The sequence below is a fragment of the Salvelinus sp. IW2-2015 genome, linkage group LG4q.1:29, assembly GCF_002910315.2.
Source record: "Salvelinus sp. IW2-2015 linkage group LG4q.1:29, ASM291031v2, whole genome shotgun sequence".
Lineage (NCBI taxonomy): Eukaryota > Metazoa > Chordata > Actinopteri > Salmoniformes > Salmonidae > Salvelinus > Salvelinus sp. IW2-2015.
In genome coordinates this window covers 47,744,161-47,758,474 of record NC_036842.1, presented here as the reverse complement: position 1 = coordinate 47,758,474, position 14,314 = coordinate 47,744,161, and the positions used below count along the sequence as shown (strand labels likewise).

Below are 14,314 nucleotides of genomic sequence, written 5' to 3'. Positions count from 1 at the left end.
CAAGATCAGCTCTTTCATTTTGTTGACATTGAGGGAGAGGTTATTTTTCAGGCACCACTCCGCCAGGGCCCTCACCTCCTCCCTGTAGGCTGTCTCATCATTGTTGGTAATCAGACCTACCACCGTTGTGTCGTCTGCAAACTTGATGATTGAGTTGGAGGCCTGCGTTGCCACGCAATCATGGGTGAACAGGGAGTACAGGAGGCGGCTGAGCAGGCCCACTTGTGGGGCCCGTGTTGAGGATCAGTGAAGTGGATGTGTTGTTTCCTACCTTCACCACCTGGGGGCGGCCTGCCAGGAAGTCCAGGACCCAATTGCACAGGGCAGGGTTCAGACCCAAGGCCCCAAGCTTAATGATGAGCTTGGAGGGTACTATGGCACTGAAGGCTGAGCTATAGTTAATGAATAGCATTCTTACATAGGTATTCCTCTTGTCCAGATGGGATAGGGCAGCGTGCAGTGCAATGTTGATTGCATTCTGTGGATCTATTGGGGCAGTATGCAAATTGAAGTGGGCCTAGGGTGTCAGGTAAGGTAGGTGATAAGATCCTTAACTAGCCTCTCAAAGCACTTCATGATGACAGAAGTGAGTGCTACGGGGCGATAGTCTTTGAGGTCTGTTACATTTGCTTTCTTGGGTACAGGAACAATGGTGGACATCTTGAAGCATGTGGGGACAGCAGACTGGGATAGGGAGAGATTGAATATGTCCATAAACACTCCAGCCAGCTGGTCTGCACATGCTCTGAGGACGCGGCTAGGGATACCGTCTGGGCTGGCAGCCTTGCGAGGGTTAACTCACTTAAAATGTCTGCGACGTGGCTGGATTTCCCTTTGTAATCTGTGATTATCTGTAGACCCTGCCACATGTCTGAGCCGTTGGATTGCGACTCCACTTTGTCTCTATACTGACGCTTTGCTTGTTTGATTGATTGCCTTACATAGGGAATAACTACACTGTTTGTATTCAACAAATATTCCCAGTCACCTTGCCATGGTTAAATGCAGTGGTTCGCACTTTCAGTTTTGCGCGAATACTGCCGTCTATCCACAGTTTCCGGTTTGGGTATGTTTTAATAGTCACAGTGGTAACAACATTGCCTATACACTTCCCGATGAACTCAGTCACCATGTCCATGTATATGTCAATGTTATTCTTAGGAGGCTACCCGGAACATATACCAGTCCACGTGATCAAAACAATCTTGGAGCATGGATTCCAATTGGTCAGACCAGCGTTGAGTAGACCTTAGCACGGGTACTTCCTGTTTGAGTATCTGCCTATAGGAAGGGAGGAGCAAAATGGAGTCGCGATCTGATTTGCCATAGGGAGGGCCTTGTAGACATCACGAAAGGGGGAGTAGCAGTAATCGAGCGTTTTAGCAGCGCAAGTACTACAGTCAATGTGTTAATAGAACTTTGCTGGGGTTTTCCTCAAATATGCTTTGTTAAAATCCCCAACTACAATAAATGTGGCCTCAAGATGTGGTTTCCAGTATGCACAAAGTCCAGTGTAGCTTGAGGGACATTGTGGTATCGGCTTGAGGGGGAATATACACGGCTGTGACTATAACTGAAGAGAATTCTCTTGGGAGGTAATACGGTCGGCATTTGATTGTGAGGTATTCTAGGTCGGGTGAACAAAAGGACTTGAGTTTCTGTATGTTATCACAATCCCACCATGAGTAGTTAATCATGAAACATACACCCCCGCCTTCATTCTTCATATGTATATACTGAGTTCTTTATTCCTGTCTGTGCAATGTACTGAGAACCCAGATGGCTGTATGGACGGGGACAGTATATCCGGAGGGAGTCATGATTCTGTGAAACAGAGTATGTTACAGTCCCTGATGTCTCTCTGGAAGGAGATCCTCGCCCTGAGCTCGTCTACTTTATTGTCCAGAGACTGAACATTAGCGAGTCATATACTCGGAAGCGGTGGATGGTGAGCACACCTCAGTCGGACTAGAAGTCCATTCCGAATACCTCTTTCTCCGGCGGCAGCGTCTTGGAGCAGCCTCTGGGATAAGTTCAATTGCCCTGGGGGGTAAGAACAAAGGATCCAATTCGGGAAAGTCGTATTTCTGGTCGTAATGCTGGTGAGTTACCGCCACTCTGATATCCAAAAGTTAATTCCAGCTGTATGTAATAACACTAAACATTCTGGGCTAATAACGTAAGAAATAACACAAAAAATAGATATATACACTGCAAAGAGCTAGAAGCAGAGCTGCCATGTCTGTCGGCACCATCTTGTCTATACCACCATATAGCCTAATTTTGTCTGTCAAACAGGTAGGCCTACCTCTTATTTCTTAAATAGGGAAAAATAAGCTCCAACACAAAGCCCTTGTAAGTGAAGTCTAATTAAAATATAGATGGCTGAAATTAATTATGCCCACTCGACTTGGGCATAATTGTCCATTTGCAATTGATTTTGCCGCAGCTGCTGCTTCAAGTTTCAGCACCACAATGTAAGTTACTCAAATCTGGCTTATTGTGAGGTCATTAACTCCAATAAATACATCATGGATATTCTAAGCCTGCGCCCCGGCCTGCTCTCTTTCTAATCCAAAACTTTGTGTGCTTCCTTACCAATAGCTGTGCTGTATTACATTTACATTTAAGTCATTTAGCAGACGCTCTTATCCAGAGCGACTTACAAATTGGTGCATTCACCTTATGATATCCAGTGGAACAACCACTTTACAATAGTGCATCTAACTCTTTTAAGGGGGGGGGGGGGTTAGAAGGATTACTTTATCCTATCCTAGGTATTCCTTAAAGAGGTGGGGTTTCAGGTGTCTCCGGAAGGTGGCACCTATACAGGTGCCACCTATACAGGTGGCACCTGTATAGGCCTACGGTGGCAGTTCAGTAGAGTCAAAGGCTTCTTCCGTAAATATTTTTTATTAGGCCTACTCTAATCTTGCGCACGGACTAGCCTAGCTGCTACTACAATAATTGATTTGATTAAAACCATTGTTTCTGCTAGCAGATACCCATAGAATTCCATTAATTGTGCTAACGCTAGTTAGCATTGGCTCTCGAAACTACCTCTAACTTCCTTCATACTGGACACAGAGACATGCAAATAGTATCCACAAGTTCATCTGACTCTAGGGAAGTAGACAAAGGGCTTAATTGCCAAATTCTGAAGTATCCTTTTAAGTTCAAATCAATACAGGTACTCTTTAAATGATCTGAGGCTGGTGATAACTAATCAATATTTTAAATCACCCAGAATGACCAGTTAAGAAACCATTAAAGGGACTAGTATATCAGATAAAGTTCTAAACTTCATCCACCATGGCAGGAGGGAGATAGACACACGCAACAAATAAATGTACTTCCAGTAAACAAATGCTCAAATTGCTTCGTAACAGAAATATCAAAAATATGCACTATGCAGAAATGGCTCCGCCATTTCCCAGTTGCTAAAATTCTAATAGTTCACCCAATTTCAGATTGTGACAAAACAAGCAACTATAGTGTAGAGCAGCGGTACTCATCTCTTACCCCACGGTCCGGAGCCTGCTGGTTTTCTGTTCTACCTAATAACTAATTGCACACACCTAGTGTCCCAGGTTTAAAGCAGTCCCTGATTAGAGGGGAACAATGCAGTGGAACTGGCTTAAAAATTTCCAGAGTTGAGTTTAAGGGGTGTAGAGAATCATTGTACCATTAAACCTCTGAAATATATTTTCCCATAACCAAAATATTTATTTTCAGCTGGTTGAAGCTGGCGTACAACACTGAAAGTAAAAGACGCAAACACAAAACTTAAGAACGGTAAGCATAGAAATGGTGCACACAGAACAAATCTAGCGCTTCTTAAACTCGCTTTCAATGAGAATGACAGATCTATAACATTTCTATCTGAATTTGGTTGATTCGACCAAAAAGTGACATATTTCAGCTTTAAGAGATTGAGTCACCACAAAATTTAAATGTAACATGAATGGCCACTCCACCACCTTTCTTTACCTGTCGCACCTAAAGATGTTCTAACCATTTAGTTCAATGGCATAATCTGAACTAAATTAATTTAACCACGTTTCAGAGACCAATTTCAGGGTTAGTATCTCATACCCAAATGCCTATCGTATAAAGGTTAAGTGCAACACCCCATATGAGATTTAAAGTCAGAGAGGCTATCCAAGCTAATCGGCATAGTGTCATCAGCAGTTATTGGTTGAGCGGAATCTTTACCAAGGTTGTTGGGCGAACAGATGCACGCATAGCAGACTGAGCATTCGACAGACGACAGGGTTAAGAATTGGGTGAACAGTTACAGTGGCAAGAAAAAGTATGTGAACCCTTTGGAATTACCTGGATTTCTGCAAAGAAGTCACAACAGTAGACAAAAAGTCTGCTTAAACGAATAAACCATTTTCATGTCTTTATTGAACACACAAGGTAAACATTTACAGTGCAGGGTGGGAAAAGTATGTGAACCCTTGGATTTAATAACTGTTTGACCCTCCTTTGGCAGCAATAACCTCAACCAAACGTTTTCTGTAGTTGCGGATCGGACCTGCACAACGGTCAGGAGGAATTTTTGCAAAACAGTTTCAGTTCAGCAATATTCTTGGGATGTCTGGTGTGAATCACTCGAGGTCATGCCACAGCGTCTCAATCGGGTTGAGGTCAGGCCTCTGACTGGGCCACTCCAGATCTCGTTTTTTATTCTGTCGAAGTCATTCTGTTGTTGATTTACTGTGTTTTGGGTCATTGTGCTGTTGCATCACCCAACTTCTGTTGGGCTTCAATTGGCGCACAGATAGCCTTACATTCTCCTGCAATTGTCTTGATTGACTTGGGAATTCATTTTTCCATCTGATAGAAAGCTGTCCTGGCCTTGAGGCAGCCCCAAACCATGAGGCTACCTCCACCATTCTTTACAGTTGGAATGAGGTTGATGTTGGTGTGCTGTGCCTCTTTTATCAAATCAAACTTTATTTGCCACATGCGCCGAATACAACAGGTGTAGTAGACCTTACAGTGAAATGCTTACTTACAAGCCCTTAACACTTCTTTATTCTAAAACTGCATTGTTGGTTAAGTAAAAAATAAAAAAACAAATAGAAAATAAAAGTAAATAAAACAGCAGCAGTAAAATAACAATAGCGGGACTATATACAGGAGGTACCAGTACAGAGTCAATGTACGGGGGCACCGGTTAGTTAATTTAAGTAATATGTACATGTAGGTAGAGTTAAAATGACTATGCATAGATAATACACAGATTAGCAGCCACGTAAAAGAGGGGTCTGGGTAGCCATTTGATTAGCTGTTCAAGAGTCTTATGACTTGGGGGGGTAGAAGCTGTTAAGAAGCCTTTTGGACCAAGACTTGTCACTCCAATACTGCTTGCCGTGCGGCAGCAGAGAGAACAGTCTATGACTAGGGTGGCTGGAGTATTTGACCATTTTTCGGGCCTTCCTTTGACACCGCCTGGTATAGAGGTCCTGGATGGCAGGAAGATGGGCCACAGTGATGTACTGGGCCATACACACTACCCACTGTTGCGCCTTGCGGTCGGAGGCTGAGCAGTTGCCATACCAGGCAGTGATGCAATCAGTCAGGATGCTCTCGATGGTGCAGCTGTAGAGCCTTTTGAGGATCTGAAGACCCATGCCAAATCTTTTCAGTCTCCTGAGGGGAAATAGGATTTGTCGTGCCCTCTTCACGACTGTCTTGGTATGTTTGGACCATGATAGTTTGTTGGTGATGTGGACACCAAGGAACGTGAAGCTCTCAACCTACTCCACTACAGCCCCATCGATGTGAAGGGGTACATGCTTGGTCCTCCTTTTCCTGTAGTCCATAATCATCGCCTGTGTCTTGATCACGTTGAGGGAGAGGTTGTTGTCCTGGCACCACACGGCCAAGTATTTGACCTCCTCCCTATAAGCTGTCTCATCGTTGCCTGTGATCAGGCCTACCACTGTTGTGTCATCGGCAAACTTGATGGTGTTGGAATCATGCCTGGCCATGCAGTCATGAGCAAACAGGAAGTACAGGAGGGGACTGAGCACGCAATAAAAAACAGTTTAACGCAGATGTGCAAACCAGAAGTCAAAGGCGACGTACCTACATTATATAGGTATGCACATGACTCATGACGCCACATGCAACACAGCACTCAATGTCTGCTATGTGGATCGAGCATTCAACAAGTCAAGCAATGATTTGAAAGATTAACAAAATTTCAGCGAGACAACTCAAAGGCGAAATCCATTAAAGCCAAGACAATCAACCGTTCTCTGTCGTGGGTGATGTTGGCTTCCGCCGACTGGTCGAGCACCGGTTAACACTACCAAGTGCACTATTTTTCCGATGTTAACCTACCGGAGTTACACGGTAATAGCGTCACTGCTATGAGCTTCACAACATACATAATATGGAACGCCGTTTGGGTCTTTGCATGTCAAAAACGATACAGTAGCACTGTCAAGGCTGTACAAAAAAGTCAGCAAACAAGCAAACACCGGCCACGAACGATTTGTTTACAATACATTGTTGGTAATAAAGCATAATTTGTTTGACCGCAACTTCTGGGGTAGCTAGCTTTAGCTTGCTACCTAGCTAGTACCAATACAACCAGCCTGAAAACAATGACCAATAAAAACTGCAGTCATTTTCATTACTCTTAGCAATGATTTAGGAATACTTGTAAGTATTAGCTAGGTAGCCACTTGTTGTTCGCCTATTGAAATTGAACTTCAGTTCATGAAAATAAATAGCTAACCAGCTACTTAACCCTGTTGACCAGGTTGTGTGTTGTGAAGCTTGGCACAATAAGGATTAGGCACAATAGTGGAATTTGCGGTCTGTCTTCAAAATAAAAGTATGTCATTGACAGTGATGCAAATGAATACAAATAGTAGAATTAGGCCACACTATTGTGGCTAGCTTCACATAGATGTGTCCGACCACCATTAATCAAATAAGAACTATCATATAAATTAGGGTTATTTTAGATGACACTTAGCTATATAGTTAGCTAGCTAAGTGAAAGTAAGTGAAAGAAATAGGTTGATTAGAGGTCGACCGATTATGATTTTTCAGCGCCGATACCGATTATTGGAGGACCAAAAATGCCGATACCAATTAAATCGGACTATTTTTTTTATTTTTTTAGTAATAATGACAATTACAACAATACTGAATGAACACTTATTTTAACTTAATATAATACATCAATAAAATCAATTTAGCCTCAAATAAATAATGAAACATGTTCAATTTGGTTTAAATAATGCAAAAACAAAGTGTTTGAGAAGAAAGTAAAAGTGCAATATGTGTCATGTAAAAAAGCTAACGTTTAAGTTCCTTGCTCAGAACATGAGAACATAACATAACATAGCTGGTGGTTCCTTTTAACATGAGTCTTCAATATTCCCAGGTAAGAAGTTTTAGGTTGTAGTTATTATAGGAATTATAGGACTATTTCTCTCTATACCATTTGTATTTCATATACCTTTGACTATTGGATGTTCTTATAGGCACTTTAGTATTGCCAGTGTAACAGTATAGCTTCCGTCCCTCTCCTACCTGGGCTCGAACCAGGAACACATCGACAACAGCCACCCTCGAAGCATCGTTACCCATGCAGAGCAAGGGGAACAACTACTCCAAGTCTCAGAGCGAGTGATGTTTGAAACGCTATTAGCGCGCACATCAGTTACACTAGCCTAATCTCGGGAGTTGATAGGCTTGAAGTCATAAACAGCTCAATGCTTGAAGCACAACGAAGAGCTGCTGGCAAAACGCACGAAAGTGCTGTTTGAATGAATGCTTACGAGCCTGCTGCTGCCTACCATCGCTGTCAGACTGCTCTATCAAATCATAGACTTAGTTATAACATAGTAACACACAGAAATACGAGCCTTAGGTCATTAATATGGTCGAATCTGGAAACTATCATCTCGAAAACAAGACGTCATCTCGAAAACATCTCGAAAACAAGATTCTTTCAGTGAAATAAGGAACCGTTCAGTATTTTATCTAACGGGTGGCATCCATAAGTCTAAATATTGCTGTTACATTGCACAACCTTCAATGTTATGTCATAATTACGTAAAATTCTGGCAAATTAGGCAGCCCAAACTGTTGCATATACATTGACTCTGCGTGCAATGAACGCAAGAGAAGTGACAATTTCACCTGGTTAATATTGCCTGCTGAGTGCACTGAGATGCAGTGCCTTAGACCGCTGTGTCACTCTGGAGCCCAATCGGACGTTTCCCCACCACTTTCAATGTACTATTTAGCCTTGTGTGACTACACTGTCCTCCCGTCTCTCTCCGCCTGAGGACCTTCCTGCCCCCACCTTTTCCTGGATGTTATACAGATCTTCCCTTACTCTCCCCTGTTCCACAACTCTTGCCACTTATTTTTAACCACTGTTGCTTCCCCGGAGAATAATGCAGACAAGCAAATGCAAAAATAAGCTAAGAACACACATTGCTCTGCATGCAGAGATTTTTCTTTGAGAATTTGACTACCCGAAAAACAAGTTTGACACGGCGACATGTAAAGGTGCCTTAGCTCTCTTGGTTTAGCTTAACTGCGCCACTGCGCTCAACCATTAATAAACCCTGCCTATTTCTACAATTTATCTTCTTAAAATGTTAAAACAAACCTTAACCACAATGTTAACTTTATGACTAACACTAAAATTTTATTAAAGGCCCAAAAGTTATTTTTTTCCATTACGATATAGCCAATGTTGACTTTGTGGCTGAGCTAGCTAGCGTTAGACGTAGGAACCGGGATGCTATGGGAATAATTTATGTCCTGGATACGTTTGTTTCCAACGTTACTTCTATGTTCTGTAACGTTGCTCACTGCATGTCACAATTTAGTGCGCGACGACTGGGTGATGTAAAATGTAACATCTGAGAGGGTGTCAGTCAGTGTCACATTGTATCAACTTGACAAGAAACAGCAAGTTGGACCAAATGGATACGCATTAGCAGCTAGCTAGCTGTTGTAGTTAACTACATCGACCGCAACATTCATTCAAATACTTTTAGTTGGCTGGTTGCCTTGCATTTAAACTCTTCACATTTGTGCGATCTGTTGTTAAAATAAATAAACCGACTAGCTAAGTGGTTAGCTAGCTAGCCAGATTTTGAACTACCTTGACGAAGAACGAGGCAGGCGGGCTGAGATGTCACGTTTCTCCTACCAGCAGATTTTTTGTTGGCCAAGCAAAATACTTCCCGGAGTCGTGTATTGTTTCAGGGCCTTTCTTCTTCTGTGAGTTTTATATGGCGGTTGGCAACCAACTTTAAGGTGCATTACCGCCACCAACTGGACTGGAGTGTAGACCAGTGACAGTGAAGGTCTAAATCCTACCCAATAATCTCGTCTCCTTAAGGAAACGAAATACATAATTAAATGCTACATCCCCTGAAGATTTCCACAGCAGTTCACTTAATCCTGTCTCTTCAACCCCATTACTCCTCAAATCTAATAACAATCGATCCCCTTCTCTCACATATTTCTGGCACTGAAATAGAACATGTTCCACTGCCTCCAACTTCTCTTGACAATGATCACAACACCCAGTCGGATGTTTCCCCACCACTTTCAATGTACTATTTAGCCTTGTGTGTCCCAGTCTCAGCCTTGTGTGTCTACACTTTCCTCCCTTCTCTCTCGGCCTGAGGACCTCCCTGCCACCACCTTTTCCTGGATGTTATACAGATGTCTTCCCTTACTCTCCCTGTTTTCCAAACTCTTGCCTCTTATTCTTACCACTGTTCTTATTAATCCCTTGGTTTATGCTTTACTGATTGACAATTCCATCTCAACATCATGATGTTTAAGAGCCTGCTTGGCAATAATATCCATTTCCTCATTCCCCTCTACTCCCACATGAGCTGGTATCCAGAGGGAACATCACAAATTCTCCATCTGTTTCACCATATACAAACACTGCAAAACCTTGTACAATACATCCTGTCTGCTCTGAGACACACATGAATTTAAGCTCGTCAGTGCTGCACAGGAGTCAGAGCAGATGACTACCCTGTCTGGCCTCAACCTCCTCCACCCACTCTGCAGCCAATAGTATGACCAACAACTCCATTGTGTGAACAGATAAATGATCCGTTGCTCTTTTCGTCACTGCCACCTTAAACTCAGGAACACTAAAAGCTGCTCCTGTCCTCCCTGTTATAGGGTCCTTAGCTCCATCTGTGAATATATTCAAGAAAGCATAGTATTGTGTCCTTAAATGTTAACTTACAACTGAATCTACTACTTCCCCAACATCTCTTAACCTCTCAAGGAACCCTAGATCTAACACTAGTTGAGGAAGACACCAAGGTGGGATATCAGGAAGAACCACAGAGGGGATAAACTCCCTCCCAAAAAAAACATCTCTCTCACCATGCAATTGTCTATCCACCCAAAGCATGTATTCAGATTTGGTCATGTTCCCAGCACTCTAGGAGCACCATTTTTGTAGGATGTGTAAACTTATGTCCTTGTAGATTTACCCAATATGTCATGGCTAGCTGTTGTCTTCTTAAATTTAGCGGCATCTCTCCCAACTCTACCTGCATCGCTGCCACCAGGGAGGTCCTGAGTGCTCCACGACATATTCATAGGACTTGGGCCTGGATTACATCTAGCTTTTTTTAAAGATGTCTGAGCTGCTGATCCATATGCTATACTTCCATAATCCATTGATGACCTTAACAGCTCTATAAATGTACAGTTGAAGTCAGAAGTTTACAAACACGTTAGCCATATACATTTCAACTCAGTTTTTCACAATTCCTGACATTTAATCCTAGTAAACATTCCCTATCTTAAGTTAGTTAGGATCACCACATTATTTTAAGAATGTGAAATGTCAGAATAATAGTAGAGAGAATTATTTATTTCAGCTTTTATTTCTTTCATCACATTCGCAGTGGGTCAGAAGTTTACATATACTCAATTAGTATTTGGTGGCATTGTTTTTAAATTGTTTAACTTGGGTCAAATGTTTCAGGTAGCCTTCCACAAGCTTCCCACAATAAGTTGGGTGAATTTTGGCCCATTCCTCCTGACAGAGCTGGCGTGTAACTGAGTCAGGTTTGTAGGCCTCCTTGCTCGCACACGCTTTTTCAGTTCTTCCCACAAGTTTTCTATGGGATTGAGGTCAGGGCTTTGTGATGGCCACTCCAATACCTTGACTTTGTTGTCCTTAAGCCATTTTGCCACAACTTTGGAAGTATGCTTGGGGTCATTGTCCATTTGGAAGACCCATTTGCGACCAAGCTTTAACTTCCTGACGGATGTCTTGAGATGTTGCTTCAATATATCCACCTAATTTACCTGCCTCATGATGCCATCTATTTTTGTGAAGTCCACCAGTCCCTCCTGCAGCAAAGCACCCCACAGCATGATGCTGCCACCCGTACTTCACGGTTGGGATGGTGTTCTTCGGCTTGCAAGCCTCCCCCTTTTCCTCCAAACATAACGATGGTCATTACGGCCAAACAGTTCTATTTTTGTTTAATCAGACCAGAGGATATTTCTCCAAAAGTACGATCTTTGTCCCATGTGCAGTTGCAAACCGTAGTCTGGCATTTCTATGGCGGTTTTGAAGCAGTGGCTTCTTCCTTGCTAAGCGACCTTTCAGGTTATGTCGATATAGGACTCGTTTTACTGTGGATATAGATACTTTGTGCCCGTTTCCTCCAGAACTTCACAAGGTCCTTTGCTTTTGTTCTGGGATTGATTTGCACTTTCACATCAAAGTACGTTCATCAGTAGGAGACAGAACGCGTCTCCTTCCTGAGCGGTATGACGACTGCGTGGTCCCATGGTGTTATACTTGCATACTATTGTTTGTACAGATGAACGAGGTACCTTCAGGCGTTTGGAAATTGCTCCCAAGGATGAACCAGACTTGTGGAGGTCTACAATTCTTTCTTGGCTGATTTCTTAAGAATTCCCCATGATGTCAAGCAAAGAGGCACTGAGTTTGAAGGTAGGCCTTGCAACACATCCACAAGTACACCTCCAATTGACTCAAATGATGTCAATTAGCCTATCAGAAGCTTCTAAAGCCATGAGATAATTTCTGGAATTTTCCAAGCTGTTTAAAGGCACAGTCAACTTAGTGTATGTAAACTTTTGACCCACTGGAATTGTGATACAGTGAATTATAAGTAAAATAATCTATCTGTAAACAATTGTTTGAAAAATGACTTGTGTCATGCACAAAGTTGATGTCCTACCCAACTTGGCAAAACTATAGTTTCTTAACAAGAAATGTGTGGAGTTGTTGAAAAATGAGTTTTAATGACTCCAACCTAAGTGTATGTAAACTTCTGTCTTCATGTAACGGAATTCTTCGTCCTCCTCTGACGAGGAGTAAGAAATGTCGGACCGAGATGCAGCGTGGTGAGTATCCATTTTAATAGGAATACTTGAAACAAACAAAATAACGAATAAACGAACGAAGACGAAACAGTCCCGTAAAGTGAACACAGTAACAGGAACACAACCCACAATACAAAACAGGCTACCTAAATATGGTTCCCAATCAGAGACAATGACTAACACCTGCCTCTGATTGAGAACCATATCAGGCCAAACACATAGAAATAGACAAACTAGACATACAACATAGAATGCCCACTCAGATCACACCCTGACCAAAGAAAACATAGAAACATACAAAGCAAACTATGGTCAGGGCGTGACACTTCAACTGTATCTATATCATTTTCAACGTCATTCTATCTGCCCCCCACTCCATGCCTGAAAAGCAACGCATCACGTTCAATATTTTCTTTCCTTTGACAACTACTCTGTTAATATGCTCCACCCATTTCATTTGAGTGTCAAACCAGACCCCCAGGAACCTAAACCTTTCCACCCTCTCCAGATTCCTTCCATCCAACTTCAAGTATATTTCCTCCCTATCCTTCCTTCTACATAAAAACACAGTCTGTGTTTTCTCAACTGAAAACTTGAAGCCCCACCTCAGGGACCACTGCTCTACTTCACTAATCTCTTCTTGAACTCTTCTGGCTGTATGGGTAGTATTTCTCCCTCTCTTCCACAGCGCTCCATTATCCGCAAACAGATATCAGGTCTTACCTTAGAGAATACACCATCAATCATAATGGAGAACAACAAAGGACTAATGACACTTCCCTGGGGGGTACCGTTATCCACCTCATAGCTTTCTGAAATAGAGCTCCCCACCCTCACTTGTATTGATTGCCCAAAAAGAAAATCCTTTATCCAGTTAAAAACCCTTCATCCAACCTCCATGTTATCCAGCTTGATAAGTAGCCTTCCTTCCTTCCCCATCATATCATAAGCCTTCTCTACATCAAAGAAAACGGCTACCACCACCTCCTTATTTGCCTGTCCCTTCCGTATGAATGACATCAGTCCCTCCTGCAGCAAAGCAGGATCGTTCCCCTGCCTTTCCTGAACCCACTTTGATCTGGTTACATTAGTCCTTAATCTCCAGAAAGTAAGTCAGCCTTTCCGTTATCATCCTTTCCATAAGTTTGGGTACATGAGATGTCAACGCTATTGGCCTATAGCTTGAAGGACTTGTTGGGTCTTTCCTAGGTGTCCTTATTGGCACCACTACCGCCTGCTTCCAGGTTCCAGGCAGTTTCCCTTCCGACCACACCTTATTGTAAAAGCCCAATACGTTCCCCATTGCAGTGTCACTGAGATCTGTGTAAAAGCCAAATACTTTCCCAGGAGATGTTACCCCAGCTTTAGCTAATGCTCTCTTCATCTCAGCCAAAGTAAAAGGGCCATTCAATGTATCCCCCACCATCTCTCTCTGATCCAGGACCCCCGGATGTTCTCCTCTGACCCTCACTCTCCCACGCGGCCCCTCTTCTGTCAGATTATTGGAGCTGTGCACCTTCTCAAATGCCTGGGCTAACATCTCTGCCTTCTCCATATCTCTCACCGCAGCTATCTCCCCACTTATCAGCACAGGGAGATTGCAATCTCTTCTGACCCCACTCATCCTCTTAATCATCCCCCATAACTCTCCCACAGGAGTGGTCCTGCCGATGTTTTCACAAAACCGGCGCCAATACTCCCTCTTAGCTATCCTAATGATTCTCCTTACCTACTGCTTGTGCTTGTTTATAATGAATCAGGTGCTGGTAATTATGGGACTTTTTCAACATTCTGAAAGCGTTTTTCCTACTCTTCACTGCTTCTCTACACTCTTCACTCAACAAGGGACTGCGTTACACTTTCTCCCCCCTGTACCCATGGGAATCATCTGCCTTGCAGCCCCTACTATTGCTCC

General features: G+C 42.8%; 1 protein-coding gene across 1 annotated transcript in view; it reads right to left on the bottom strand.

Moving 5' to 3' along the window:
- The window catches only part of snupn (snurportin 1), a 35,356-nt gene extending 26,114 nt beyond the window's left edge, over positions 1-9,242 (bottom strand). Inside the window, exon 1 of the mRNA XM_023984816.2 lies at positions 9,155-9,242. The gene's annotated coding sequence lies outside the window, so the exon portion shown is untranslated. The remainder of the gene's footprint in view (positions 1-9,154) is intronic.
- Positions 9,243-14,314: the final 5,072 nt, after the last annotated feature.